General features: G+C 35.1%; 1 non-coding gene across 1 annotated transcript; it reads right to left on the reverse strand.

Annotated features, from left to right (window-relative positions):
• Positions 1–8,929: 8,929 nt before the first annotated feature.
• Positions 8,930–9,090, reverse strand: LOC136390021 (U1 spliceosomal RNA). Its single transcript, XR_010748550.1, has one exon. It is a non-coding gene; the product is annotated as a U1 spliceosomal RNA (small nuclear RNA).
• Between the last annotated feature and the right edge of the window lie 3,745 nt (positions 9,091–12,835).

A 12,835-nucleotide genomic window follows, 5' to 3' on the forward strand; every position in this document is an offset into this window, starting at 1 on the left:
ACTGGCAAATTTTTCATCTATTTTTAATGTCTTTTCCTTCCTTGATTCTGAGAGATGTTTTCAAATGTATTCTATATTTGAGTCATTTTTCAGACATATTATTGTAGTATCTTTCTATCTTCTTCTAGTCTATCAGTTTTGTTTTTCCCTTACTGGTTCATGGAGACAAAAGAAAAGACTTTGACATCCTTAATATCTTTGTATAGTATTTTTCTTCTCCTTCTTCTTCTTCTTCTTCTTCTTCTTCTTCTTCTTCTTCTTCTTCTTCTTCTTCTTCTTCTTTTTAAGAGACAGACAGGATTGGAGAGAGATGAGAAGCCTCAGCTCATAGTTTTGGCACCTTAGTTGTTCATTGATTGCTTTCTCACATGTACCTCAATCAGGGGCTTTATCTCAGCCAGCGACCCCTTATTCAAGCCAGTGACATTGGGCTAAAGCCAGCAACGTTTGGGCTCGAGCCAATGACATGGGGTCATGTCTATGATCCCACACTCAGGCTGGTGACATGGGGTCAGGTCTATGATACCACGCTCAGGGTGGTAACCCTGTGCTCAAGCTGATGAGCACATGCTCATGCCAGATGAGTCTGTGCTCAAGCTGGAGACTTTGGGATTTCAAACCTGGGTCCTCAACATTCCAGGCTGACGCTCTACCCATTGCACCACTGTCTAGTCAGGCTTTGTGTACTATTCTTAAGAAATCTTTTCTACTTCAAGATCATAAAGATTTTCTTCTATATCTTCTAAATCCTTTATTATTTATTTATTGTCCTTTATATTTAGATATGCAATCCATCTATTAGGCAAAAAGTTTTAAGTCTTCTTTTATAAATGAGAAATGTCAAGTGATGTACAAAGAATTAAACTACAAATTAGAAGGGGGAAAAGAGCATGAATTGTGGTCTTCTGCCTTGCTTTTCAATAAATACTGCTTTATCTACTGACCTCATGATGTCTTCCATGATATTCTATAGTCAAATTGATCTTTCCAATTCTTAGCCCCTGCAATTCTCAGTATCTCTCAGGAAATGCATTTTGTAGCAATGGTAGTTATGGTATGTATTTGCACATGGTGTTTTCCTTTCTTGATTGTTAGCCCCTCTGATTAATGGCTGTCTTATTATTCATCTTTATGAACCTTACAGAGTTAGCCCAGAATAAAAATTATGGTGTCTATCACATGATTATTAAAAGAAAGGAAGAGGAACTATTAAATCTCAACATTATATCTCTATTTTGATTTGCTGTTTGACTAAAAAAGTCACTTAAAAATAAAAATCCTATTATAAATAAATCTCCTCTGGCATATAAAATGATCTGAAGAAACAAAAATATTAAATTAAAAACAGAAGTGTTTTTGGTGGCATATAATCTCAAGAATAGGCATGCTAACATTTTATGGCTTCTATTCTCAGAAGGTTCATTCTTAGTTACTCGTTCTTAAATTAAAAGGCATATCCTGTTAATCAAACCTGTTATCTTGATCTATCTTTTATGTTGTCAGCACTTTTAATTCTCCATTTCTTTACAAAGTCAAACTATCTTCAGAAAGCCATTTGTGTTGGCTGAAGGTGCCTTCCTACATATTTTTTTCTCACTGGTTATTTTGCAAGATCATGATAATATGGGCTTTCTTGTTTTCTCATGTCTTTTGTATTTTCTCTACAAATTATTGTTCTTGTAACTGTTACATAGCTTTCTATCATTCCTAAAATGCAGAATTGTTTCTCTAATATGCCATTCATTGTCCCCTGTCTTACTCCATTAACTCATTAAAGTTAACATGATAGCTACGTAACATATTACATTCAGTTGATCACTATGACTCATTTGATTCTACTTCTTGACACACACATTCTTGGTGCTTTACGGATGGCAATTGTTTTCCCCCTTTTCCCACTGGGACAGTTAAATAAACAAAAGATTGAAGTGAGATATGTACTGCTTTAAACTCTAGCTTTTTCTCAAAATTAACTATTTAACTCTCTTCTTTTAATTTCTTAAATATAGTATTATTATGAGTACCAAAAAAGTATATTAATGCAAAGTACTTAGCACAATGCTTGTGAAACACTAAGTCCTTAATAAATGTTAGTTTTATTTTATATTGGTAATAAAAGCTTAAAGGTAGAGAAAGATTCAATTGACATGTTAAAATGTATAGGAGGCAAACAGGGAGCCAGAAAGGATTCTTGAGAAGCAGATCAGCTTGATCAAATTTGAGAACTGAAAGAATACTTTGGTGACAGTGTAGGATAAAGATGACAAAACACAATCTTTGTGTACTTAGCAGGAACCATTAAAGGGTAAAGCACTGAGAATTGTTGGAGCAATGGTGATCTGGAGAACACATACCTTGTTGTATGTTGTATGTGTTGAAATGTCAATGGTCAGTGTTAAAATTCCTTCCAGACTAAACAAAACTATTGGGGAACAGGTTGGTCCTGATGATGGCAGGGGCAGTTTTTCATCCTAGAGGTAGAGGTTCTGTTGGAAACCAGATAGAGTAGAGATAGCAAATTTAGGCTCTTATCATAGTCCTCAAAGTAAGGAATTAGAACCAGAAGAAAACAGCTGCTGCCATAGGGATATAGAGACAAATTCCTATAGATACATAAGAATGTATGCCTGAATAAATTAGCTGTTTCAAAATTTAAATACTATAAAAAGAATTTCATTACAAATGCTTGCAAAGAGTTAGCCATTAAAGATATGTCTCTATAGAAAGGAATACAAAATTTAAACAAAATTATTATTTTTTGTTTAAATTCCAATTCACAAGTAGTAGAGGCACTTAAATTATCAAAAATATGCATATATAGTTACAAAAATATATTTGAATATATGTATTTATTAAAGTGAACATAGTTAAATATCTGGTGGTTATAAATCATGAACAAATCAATTTTTTCATTTAATCATGTGTTTTTTACTGTGAAGATTGTTTCCAGCTTTTCCAGTGAGCATCACAGTATTGCACTAGTAACCCCTCAAAAGAACAAGGCAAATGTATCATTGGATTTATATGGTTTGTTGATTGATGCTATAATTACGAAAGGATTGATGTTGACTCATAAATATAAGCTAAGGGTTGACCTGAGGATTGAGATCCAGCTCTTGGAAATACAAGGTAGTTAAAGAGCTGATTTTTACATGCTGAGAAGAGCTGTATTTCTTTGGCTAAAATTCAACTCAGTTTATTATTGTATTTTCTAAAATTATTCCTGGACTTTATAAATAACTATCATCTATCCAAAACTAACTTTTTTTTTTTTTGTATTTTTATATTTTTGTATTTTTCTGAAGCTGGAAATGGGGAGGCAGTCAGACAGACTCCCATATGTGCCCAACCGGGATCCACCCGGCATGCCCACCAAGGGGCGATGCTCTGCCTATCTGGGGCGTTGCTCTGTTGCGACCAGAGCCATTCTAGTGCCTGAGGCAGAGGCCATAGAGCCATCCCCAGCACCCGGGCCATCTTTGCTCCAATGGAGCCTTGGCTGCAGGAGGGGAAGAGAGAGACAGAAAGGAAGGAGAGGGGGAGGGGTGGAGAAGCAGATGGACATTTCTCTTGTGTGCCCTGGCTGGGAATCGAACCCGGGACTCCTGCACGCCAGGCCAACGCTCTACCACTGAGCTAACCGGCCAGGGCCCAGAACTAACTTTTTATAGTTCACTTTTCATACATTTTTTAATAATTCTTAGAAAAATTGCTGAAGTTAGTTATATTCTTTACAGATGGGGAAATAAACTCATAGGCATTAAACAACCTGACCACATTCACAGTTAGCATATGTTAAATGTTTGGTTTAAAGCCCAGTCTCCTTTACACACAGTCCAAGAGTTTTTGATTCGTTACATGAAAGGTTCTACTTTATTACTCACAAACATTATTTGATGTCTATAATACCAGTGTCATAGTTTTCCTGTATAGACATGGATGCAAGGAAGCATGTGCAGTAGTTAGACATTGATATCAGTCACGTTACTGAATGCATAAAATTTTCCTAATAATATTTCACAATAAACACAGTTTTAGAATATTCATATTCTATGATCCAAAATAGCACATAATAAAATCAATCTAAAAATAATCAAAATATATAGAGTTAATAATACAGAATTGTACATTTAAAAGTTGCTGAAAGAATAGATCTTAAATGTTCTCATCACAAGGAAAAAAAATGTTACTATGTGAAGTGATGGATGTTAACTAGGTCTTCTGAAGTGATCATTTTGCAATATCTTCATATATCAAATCATTATGTTGTACACCTGGAACTAATATAATGTTATGTCAGTAATACATGAATAAAAGAGAGAAATACAAAAATTAGCATACAAGGTTTTTTAACATACAGTTGTTTATAAATGCAAAAATTGGAGAATAACTTATGCAAACAAAAATTAGTTAATTGTTGTTTTATATATTTTTATGTTATAGGATTACAAACATTAAGAAAGGTTATTTATTATAAATATTAATAGTTAATATTTATAATGAATAACAAGGAAGTGGTTATAGAAAAATATTACTGAAAAAGAAACAGAAGCCCCGGCCAGTTGCTGGTTGGTTCAGTGGTAAAGTGCCAGCCTGGCATGTGAAGTCCCAGGTTTGATTCTCAGTCAGGGCACACAGGAGAAGCACCCATCTGCTTCTCTTCCCCCCCCTCACTTCTCTCTCTCTCTCTCTCTCTCTCTCTCTTCCTGAAGCCATGACTCGATTGGAGTGAGTTGGACCCCGGGCGCTGAGGATGGCTCCATGGCATCTGCCTTAGGCACTAAGAAGAGCTTGGTTGCTGAGCAAGGGAGCAATGCCCCAGATGGGCAGAGCATTGCCCTGTAATGGCTTACTGGGTAGATCCTGGTTGGGGCACATGCAGGAGTCTGTCTCTCTGCCTCCCCTCCTCTCACTGAATTTAAAAAAAAAAGAAACAGAAGACATAACTGTATATGTAAGTTATACAATATATCTATCTTTCCTCCTCCCTCCCTCTCTTCTTCCCTCCTATTTTTTCTTCCTCCCTTCTTTCTTTTCCTTCCTTCCTTCCTTCCTTCCTTCCTTCCTTCCTTCCTTCCTTCCTTCCTTCCTTCCTTCCTTCCCTCCCACATAACTATTGCAAATATTAATGGTGTTTTCAAGAATAATAATCAATCAAAAAATAAATAACTTAAAAAATAAAAAACATTTAACAAATTAAATTCATTTTATTTATTTATTTATTTATTTATTTATTTATCTATCTATTTATTTATTTTACAGAGACAGAGAGAGTGTTAGAGAGAGAGATAGATAGGGACAGACAGACAGGAACGAAGAGATGAAAAGCATCAATCATTAGTTTTTCATTGTGCATTGCGACATCTTAGTTGTTCATTGATTACTTTCTCATATGTACCTTGACCGTGGGCCTTCAGCAGACTGAGTAACCCCTTGCTCAAACCAGTGACCTTGGGTCCAAGCTGGTGAGCTTTTTGCTCAAACGAGATAAGCCTGCGCTCAGGCTGGCGACCTCGGGGTCTCAAATCTGGGTATTTCCTCATCCTAGTCGGACGCTCTATCCACAGCACCACTGCCTGGTCAGGCTAAAAAATTAAATTCTTGTTCATAATTTTCTTTCTACTTTAAACATATATTGTTTTTTAATAAACATTTAAAATAAAACTCACACTAGTTTTAAGAAACACAGTTTTTCTGTAGTGTACCAAAGACCATTTCTTTTCATAGTTTTAAGGGTTTAGACTCATACCTCTTTGAGATTTGGCCAAAGTAAGAAAACTTTTATCCTGAGCCAGGCAAGAAGGTAAGACTAATAGGGCAGAAGATAAAAAGGAAAATTGAAAGAGAAAAATGACATAGGTTGTAAGATTTATTTTTGGTTTGAGAATAGTTCTTAGAGGAAGACGGAGTGAGAAATTCTTATTTTCAGATATTTATTCTCTAAGCTAGCATTATGTGTACTGTGTTAGTCCTGAAAATACTATGTAATGCTGTGCTACTGAAGATCTCTCTCCAATTCCACCTTTGATGATTCCACACTGATAATTCTAAATCAATAATAGTGGGAGAATTTCTACCATGGAAATCAATTAACAGATGCTAAAGCAGCACTCCCATTCCCACCCACCTTCTCTGGAAATCCAGTTGGTAAATATTTACCAGCAACCACAGAACATATTATTTCTTCGTGATCTCCTCCTTTTATTTCCCCCAGACACATACAAATATAATACATTTTAGTTGAATATTATTCATTTTTCTTCATGGAATGATAAAATAAAATCAATTACCATCAATTCTGTATTTAGTCATTGCTTGATATTATGCTAGGTAACATCCGATGGCATTAGTGCTAACAAATAAAATATTGTACTTGCTTTTATGTTAAGAAGAGAAGGAATGGATAGATATATATTCAAGTATGTTTGCTTTAATATTGAAAATAATGTATATTTATATAATATTGACTAATATTTAAAGTGCCTTCATAAAGTCTCCTTTATTTGATTCTTACAAATAACCCTGAAAAACAGCATTGTGACCACTTATCCATCTTGATTATATTTATTCTTCCTAGCCAAGAACAAGGTATATTCTTCCATCTCATTATATCTTTTTCGATTTCCCTTAACAATGGTTTATAGTTTTCATTATATAAGTCCTTTACATTCTTTGTTATGTTTATTCCTAAGTATTTTATTTTTTTTGTTGCAATCGTGAAGGGGATTGTTCTTTTGAGTTCCTTCTCAGTTGTTTCATTGTTGGCATATAGAAAGGCTATTGACTTCTGTATGTTAATTTTGTATCCTGCGACCTTAGTGTATTGGCTTATTGTTTCTAGTAGTCTTTTTGTGGATTCTTTGGGGTTTTCGATGTATAGTATCATATCATCTGCAAAAAGTGATACCTTTACTTCTTCTTTTCCGATATGGATGCCTTTTATTTCTTTGTCTTGTCTGATTGCTCTGGCTAGAACCTCTAGTACCACATTAAATAAGAGTGGAGAGAGTGGACAACCCTGTCTTGTTCCTGATTTAAGGGGGAAAGCCTTCAGTTTAGTGCCATTTAATATGATGTTAGCTGATGGTTTATCATATATGGCCTTTATCATGTTGAGATATTTTCCTTCTATACCCATTTTGTTGAGAGTCTTAAACATAAAATTGTGTTGTATTTTATCGAAAGCCTTTTCTGCGTCTATTGATAAGATCATGTGGTTTTTGTTCTTTGTTTTGTTGATATGGTGTATTACATTAACCGTTTTACGTATGTTGAACCATCCTTGAGATTCTGGAATGAATCCCACTTGATCATGATGTATTATTTTTTTAATATGTTGTTGTATTCGATTTGCTAGTATTTTGTTTAGTATTTTAGCATCTGTATTCATTAGAGATATTGGTCTGTAGTTTTCTTTTTTTGTGCCATCCTTCCCTGGTTTTGGTATGAGGGTTATGTTGGCTTCGTAAAATGTGTTTGGAAGTATTGCTTCTTCTTCAATTTTTTGGAAGACTTTGAGTAGAATAGGAACCAAGTCTTCTTTGAATGTTTGATAAAATTCGCTGGTATAGCCGTCAGGGCCTGGACTTTTATTTTTGGGGAGGTTTTTAATGGTTTTTTCTATTTCTTCTCTACTGATAGGTCTGTTTAGGCTTTCTGCTTCTTCTTGACTCAGTCTAGGAAGGTTGTATTTTTCTAGGAATTTATCCATTTCTTCTAGGTTGTTGAATTTAGTGGCATAAAGTTTTTCATAGTATTCTACAATAATTCTTTGTATATCTACAGTGTCCGTGGTGATTTCTCCTCTTTCATTTTGGATTTTGTTTATATGAGTTCTTTCTCTTTTTTCCTTGGTAATTCTTGCCAAGGGTTTGTCAATTTTGTTGATCTTTTCAAAGAACCAGCTCCTTGTTCTATTAATTTTTTCTATAGTTTTTCTGTTCTCTAATTCATTTATTTCTGCTCTGATTTTTATTATCTCCTTTCTTTGGCTGGTTTTGGGTTGTCTTTGTTCTTCTTTTTCTAGTTCCTTAAGGTGGGAAGTTAAGTGGTTCACTTGGGCTCTCTCTTGTTTGTTCATATATGCCTGAAGTGATATGAACTTCCCTCTTATCACTGCTTTTGCTGCATCCCATAGATTCTGATATGTCGTATTGTCATTTTCATTAGTCTGTATATATCTTTTGATCTCTGCACTTATTTCTTCTTTGACCCATTCATTTTTTAAAAGTATGTTGTTTAGTTTCCACATTTTTGTGGGATTTTTTTCCTCTTTTTTGCAGTTGAATTCTAGTTTCAAGGCTTTATGATCAGAAAATATGCTTGGTACAACTTCAATTTTTCTGAATTTGCTGATGTTGTTTTTGTGCCCCAACATATGGTCAATTCTTGAGAATGATCCATGTACACTGGAGAAAAATGTATACTCAGTCACTTTGGGATGAAATGTCCTGTAGATGTCTATCATATCCAGGTGCTCTAGTGTTTTGTTTAAGGCCACTATGTCTTTGTTGATTCTCTGTTTGGATGACCGATCTAGAGCCGTCAGCGGTGTATTGAGGTCTCCAAGTATGATTGTGTTTTTGTCAGTTTTTGTTTTAAGATCAATAAGTAGCTGTCTTATATATTTTGGTGCTCCTTGGTTTGGTGCATATATATTAAGAATTGTTATGTCTTCTTGATTCAGTGACCACTTATCCAATGAAAACTTCAAGACAGGCCCAAAGTTACAAAGTATTATAAAAACAAGGCAGAAATAAAACAAAATGCAATACCCAACTCTTTTAACTCTGCATCCTGTGCTATTTGTACTCTCTTCCACTATTAACCTTCTCTTGTTTGTTTATAAAAGGGGGCCTTCCAAATTCTATCTACCAAAGTTAGTGAAACTGAATCCTAGATACACTGAGCTTTTATTTTATTTATTGTTCAGGGGAGAGTGCAAACACAGTCCCCCCCCACCACAGATTATGCAGTCGAGTTTTCCACATTTGGGGAATCACAGGGGTCAGCATCCAGAGTGCAATGGATAAGCCTCTCCCTGGAAAAACTGCCTTCATCACTATGGTATCTCCCTTGCCTGGTAAGTAATACCCTGAGCTTTTTAAGGACACTTCAAACGTCTATTACGGCAAACTTAAAATTATTGTTCTATTTTGTGAAGTATAATCATATAGTGACTCTTAACTCTAGGTTCTCATTCAATTTATAAAGCAATATAATATTAAAGTGGGATGGCACCAGGACAGGTAGATTGACAGAAGACACACATGCTCCTATCCCTGAGTTTGTCCTTCAGGTGCCCGAGATATTGATGGACACAAGTTGTCTCCAGTTCAGAATGAAAGGCTATACTATAAAATGCAGTCTTTCAAAATACAACACTACTAAAGGAAACAAAATGTATCTAATGGGGATAGATGATAAGACATACTGTAAGTGTATGAAGAGAATTGCAGAAAAAAAATATTTTTAAAAAAGTTAAAAATTTAGACATTGATGATTTGAAATTGGACAGGGAGAAAAAAGTCACTTGCAAAAAATTGAATCAATCTATGTTTTTTATCTTTAAGGATATTCAGTAGATTTCTGTGGGAAAAGATGTACTAAAAGGTTCAAAAATGTAAAGTTATTACAGTAGTCCCAGACCAAATCAATCCAAATGTATCCCAGATAATTTGGTATAAATTGATTAATGCCACTTCACAGTAAATGAAGAAAATAGAAAATGCATAATAAATAGTTGCTGTTGTTCTTGTCATTTTAAATCTCGATCTCTTTATTATTACTTAAAACATTGGCTACAAAATACCACCCTGGAGATACAGGACACAGAGCAAATATTTGGTAATATAGTCTATGTCATGCAATTAAAATATTTTCCCAGTTTAAAAAGAGTGATGGATGACCTGTCTGTCAGTAAAGAAGACGAGGTTTCCTCATGGGCTCTCCCGCAGGCTTCTGCCATTAGACAAAAACACTTGATAAGAAATTACACTTTCTCTACTATACACCTGAAACTAATACAAAATAATATTGACTGAAAACAAATCAATAAAAAATGTATCAGAAATAAATGAAATTGCTTGGTTGGGGAGAGGGAGATGCAGTGTAAAAAGGAATATGAATAAACTAAATAATTTGCATTTGTAGAGCATTCCTGTTTATTTTGTCCTATGTAGGTCCCTCTTTTTATCCTTGTATCATCATCTTCTTTCTTTTCAGCTCCAAAATTCTCTTCCTATCTTAAAATGTGTATGGGCCCCATTGACAGTTGTTCCAAAAATAAGCCAATATTGAGGCAGTTAGTGTGTGGAATGTCTCAGGTGTGTGGCAGTAAAATCAAACTCTGATAACTGCATAGGCAGATAGGCAGCAGGTCTATAGAGCATGGTGGTGAGACAGACACTTTGGATCCTGTCTGTGGCTAAGCTCATTTAAACTTGTTTCCTTATCTGTAATGGGGGTTAGTAAGTAAACCTATCCACAGACATTTTATGAGGTTTAAATGTGTTAATATTTATAAATAAAACATATAATTGTGCCAAAACACAGTGCCACATAAATTATTTATATATATACATATATATAATATAAATATTACATATGTATATTTATATATGTAAATATCTATATAGAGAGATAACCATGTAATATGCATCAACCATTTACAAAATATTTTGGATTTGATCAAATCAATATTTTGCTTGAAATTAATAGAGAAATAAAGATTTAGCAATATTTACCATATGGTTTTTAGAGATTAGTGTTCTGACTCAGTGGTTATAGGAGGCTATAGGCCTTAAATGATATATATCCAAACTTTTCAGACAAGGTCATTGTATTAATTAATTCTGCACAAAATATCCTCTAAAGACTCAAGTGACTTCAAACAATAAAAGTTGTTTATTATCTCTCATTGTTTCTGTGGGTTAGAAATTTGAAAGTAACTATCTGGGTGGTTCTGATGCAGGATCAGACATAAGACCAGAGTAAGATGTCCTGGGCTGCAGTCATTTAAGGATATGACTCGTCAGGGAAGCCACTCTCAAGGTGGTTCACACAAGGCTGGAAAATTAGTACAAGTGTTGCAGGATTTCAGTTCCCCTCTATTTCAGCTTCTCCACAGGGCTACTTGAAGGGCCTTAGCCATAAGCCAGCTTTTTCCACACATGGCAAGCAGTCCAAGAGTCCCAAAGAAAAGTTGCAAAGTCTTTTAAGATCTAATCTCAGACATTATACTGTCACTTTAGTCACATACTATTACTCATATGGTCAACACTGATGCAATGTGGGAGGGGACCATACAAGACCATAAATATAAGGAAGCATGGGTCATTGAGGGCTATTTTATAGGATGGCTATAACAATCATAAATTATTGTCATTTGTCCAGAGGGGCTGGCATGGACATTTGGTCCAGACATCTGGTCTAGTTAAACTGTAGGACAATATGTTCATTTCAACAAACATTCACTTAGAATCTATAATGTATCAAGCAAAATGCTACATGCCTGGTTGCACAAATTGAAGATAACAAAGCCCTAGATGCAGTATGTAGAGAAGTTAGATGCTTTATAATAATCCAGGAGGACTGGTGATGCAAAATAATTGACAGTACCAATTGAAAGAGGAGATAATTTATTTGTTCTCTCATGGCTTTGGTTAGTTTACATTAGTCCTGCAGATTTTTAGTCAGTTTAAGTGAACTTATAAAGTTGAGTCCTTGATCATAAGGAAAGAACCATTCTTTGTAATGATGGTGATGTCACCAGATTAACGATGCTTTCTTAGCTTGGGCTAGAAAGACTGAGAAGGGCCTGACCTGGTGGTGGCGCCTGTGGATAGAATGTTGGACTGGGATGCATATGACCCAGGTTCAAGACCCTGAGGATGCCAGCTTGAGCACAGGTTTATCTAGTTTGAGCAAAGCTCACCAGCTTGGGTCCAAGGTCGCTGTCTGCTGTAGTCCCCCAGTCAAGGCACATATGAGAAAGCAATCAGTGAACAACTAAAGTGGCACAACAAAAAATTGATGCTTCTCATCTCTCTCCCTTCCTGTCTGTCTGTCCCTATTTACCCTCTCTCTGACTCTCTCTTTCTCTGAAAAAAAAAAAAAAAAACTGAGAAAGGTTAATGCGTTCATAATTAACCTAGGAAGAAAAACAGTCATTACTGTATTCACAGAGATGACATGCACAAAGTGAAGGAAAGATCACTTATATTGTTGAAAGGCTGTTATATAGAAGAGGAAGTAAACTACAAGTCCCAAAGAGATGGATTTCTGACTAATAAGAATGATTTTAAGATGATTTAATTGTCTAGAGCTTAAGGGGTTGTCTTATCTGGAAAAGTCTAATTAATTATTTGTGATTGGTTGTTTCTTAAGTTCAATTTTCTCAGATTCAAGTGCACTGATTCTGACTTAGGTATTGGGTTGCATACATAGGCCATCAAGAAATTAGAGAACCTCAGTCTGGCCTCTTTGTTTAATTAACAACATACAGAGACACTGAGAGTGGCTGTTTGTTTCTTGCTTCAAAACTACACTAAAACAATGAAATGTGAGCTTATCTGCTGAGCTTCTTTTGACAATCACGCCAACTCTCCAGTGTACTCAATGACAGACTTTGTGTTAGTGAAATTAAAAGCCTCAGAAAAGGTAAGTATCATGTTTCATTTACAATAAAGATTGGACTGGCTGCCAAACATCTCTTTCAAAATATAGTAGATGAAATAAACAAACTCTTTAAATCCTCTGATATCATGCTAACAAGATAGTTTCAAATTCAGAAAAGGGAGGGAGAATAGAGCCAGTTAGATTGCAGCTTGGCTGC

This window comes from Saccopteryx leptura, chromosome 1 (assembly GCF_036850995.1).
Source record: "Saccopteryx leptura isolate mSacLep1 chromosome 1, mSacLep1_pri_phased_curated, whole genome shotgun sequence".
Classification (NCBI taxonomy): Eukaryota; Metazoa; Chordata; class Mammalia; order Chiroptera; family Emballonuridae; genus Saccopteryx; species Saccopteryx leptura.